Consider the following 2,926-nt stretch of genomic DNA (forward strand, 5'->3'; position numbering starts at 1 on the left):
CTTAGCAATTGACCCGTAACATTAACAATTAATTCGTAACCTTAACAATTAACCCGTAACTTTACCAATCTCCCAATAAAAACAACCAAAATAATAAAAAACAAAAATAATAAAATAATCTTCATCAATCATTTCAACTATCATCTAAATACTTTATGATAAAGAGAGAGAGAGAGAACAAAAATAATAAAATAATCATCATCATATTTTAATAAAAAAAGAAAGAGAGAGAGAGAGGATTCATAACCTTAACAATTGACTCGTAACATTAACAATTAATTCGTAACCTTAACAATTAACCCGTAACTTTAACAATCTCCCAATACAAACAACCAAAATAATAAAAAACGAAAATAATAAAATAATCATCATCAATCATTTCAACTATCATCTCAATACTTCATGATAAAGAGAGAGAGAAAACAAAAATAATAAAATAATCCTCATCATATTTTAATAAAAAAAGAAAGAGAGAGAGAAGAGTATTATGATCTTCACATATTTTAATGTCTTGGGTTTTGTGTTTTGGGAGCTCAGAGAACATAATCTTTATTTTTGAGGGTAAAACACCCGTTGACAAAGTCTTGGAGGTGGGAAGCACGTTTCCTTAGTTTTTGGGGCCTGGAAGCATTTTTGCCATATATATGATTAGCTATGTAGTCTTGTGGATTCATCGCCCAATGAGACTACAATAGCAAATAACTTGCGTTTTAAAAAAATAATTGTCTTAATTAGTAAATCTCTTATATGATACTTATTTATTGTATAGCATGCAATTATCATCACTCTCGTGGCCAGGTAAAAAGACAAAATTTCTAATTATTTTGGACTAATTCACCTCACGTCCTATTAGACAAAAGTCTACATGTAGTTCTTTTAGTCCAAAGAAGCCGGCATTTCGGACTCGCCAAAACTTCGCACGAACCCCTAAATCGGTCAACCCTCCCTCTCCTCTCCCTCACGCAGTCCTCTTCAATAGCACAAATCTAGAATCTTGAAAATAAAAATCTTAAATTAGAAAAGGGTAAATTGCATACTAGAATGTAACAACCTATACATCTAAATATTATTAGCACTTCCACCGCTGAACCCAAATTATTTATAGTTAAGTTGAGAGGTTATTTAAAAATTATGACTGAAAGTTAATTAATTGGAATCAAAACTCACTCTAATTAAAAATAAATAGTGGTCTCTATGTTATGATCCAAATTTTAATATGGTCTCTAGCTAGGGAAAAAACCCCTTTCCTTATGCAGCGTTTAGACAACTATCTAATTAAGTGCAAATGTCTATTCGAATGTCTAACAAACAATATTCCATTGTAAAATTAAGGGTCAATTAATAAAAGGGAAAATTGTCTCTAGCCCCCAAAACCAGTGTAAGTGTTCCACCCACCCCCAAGACTTTTTTAATGCTCCCAAAACCGTCAAAAGTAAACTCATAATACCCTGAGCCCCAAAACACAAAAACCAAGAGTTTTAAACATGTGAAGACCATAATACCCTTTCTCTCTTTCTCTCGATAAAATCCAACGGCGGGGGCCGCTCCACGTCGTCACGGTTCGCCTTCATGGTCCCCCACCTCGACTCGCTAAAACCCTAGTACCTAAGCTGAGTAACTCCCACAACGACCGTAGGCAGCAGCCCTTCGCTCCTCGGCGTCTCCCTCCTCAACGTACGCTCCTACTCCTTCGCTTCGTCGAGCGCTCAATCGACCCCTCGGCCCCCACCAGCAGCTCAAGGCACGCCGCATCAGCAGTCGAGGATGCCGAGACCGTCCTTCCTCCAATCCCCCTCGATGCTCTTCTTCGGGTTGAACAAGAAAGAAGGCAGGGCCGCTAAGGGCGAGAAGGTGAAAGAGATCTTTCTAATGTACTTGAGGTTTCACCAGTCGCTGTACGATCCAAGGATTGTTGTATCATAGGCGGAAGATGGCGGCCCACCACTTCGGCGGCTCATGTCGATCGTGTCGCTCTCGAGAAGTAAGTCGGGTTCAGCGGTGGGGGAGGGAACACAACAGCTGCAGCATCACCACAGGATTTAGGGAAACAACGAGTGATCGAAGCTCAACTTTGCTCGTAGTTATCATTGGTCCACGTACAGCGAATAGATAATTGTTATAGTACTGAAACTGTAGTGGTAAGCTGAGAGTTAAGTGAGTAGAAGTATTTACTATGATAATCTAATTTGTTTATTTTTTGTTAATGTTGATGATATTAGATGAATATGTACAACAATAATGTGATTTTTTATGATGGTTATGGGTCGGTTGTTAAGGTTAAGGGTTGGTTGCTAAGGTTATCGGTCGGTTGTTAAGGTTATCGGTCGGTTGTTAAGGTTACGGGTTGGTTGTTAATGTTACGGGCTGGTTGTGAACCTCGGTAACTTGAGATTAAAATAGAGTATGTAAATTTATATATTATTGTTATTTCACGGTAATAAATTTGTTGTTAAGCTTATGAGTTGGTGGTGAATAGAGGTTACATGTTGGTTTTGAATGCTACGGGTTGGTTGTGAAGGATACACGTTGGTTGTGAAGGTGTTATGGGTTGATTGTTAAGGTTACGGGTCGGTTGTTAAGGTTACGGATCGGTTGTTAAGATTACGGATCGATTGTTAAGATTATCGGTTGTTAAGGTTACGCGTTGGTTGTTAATGTTACAGGTTAGTTGTTAAGGTTACGAGTTGGTTGTTAAGGTTATAGGTCAGTTGCTATAAGGTTACGAGTTAGTTGTTAAGGTTACGAGTTGGTTGTTAAGGTTACAGGTCGGTTGCTAAGGTTACGGGTTAGTTGTTAAGATTACGGAGGTTACCGAGGTTCACAACCAACTCGTAACCTTAACAACTGACCCATAACCTTAACAGCCGACCCATAACCTTAACAACCAATCTGTAACCTTAATAACCGACGTGTAATCTTAACAACC

Source organism: Asparagus officinalis, chromosome 1 (genome assembly GCF_001876935.1).
Source record: "Asparagus officinalis chromosome 1, Aspof.V1, whole genome shotgun sequence".
Taxonomy (NCBI): Eukaryota; Viridiplantae; Streptophyta; class Magnoliopsida; order Asparagales; family Asparagaceae; genus Asparagus; species Asparagus officinalis.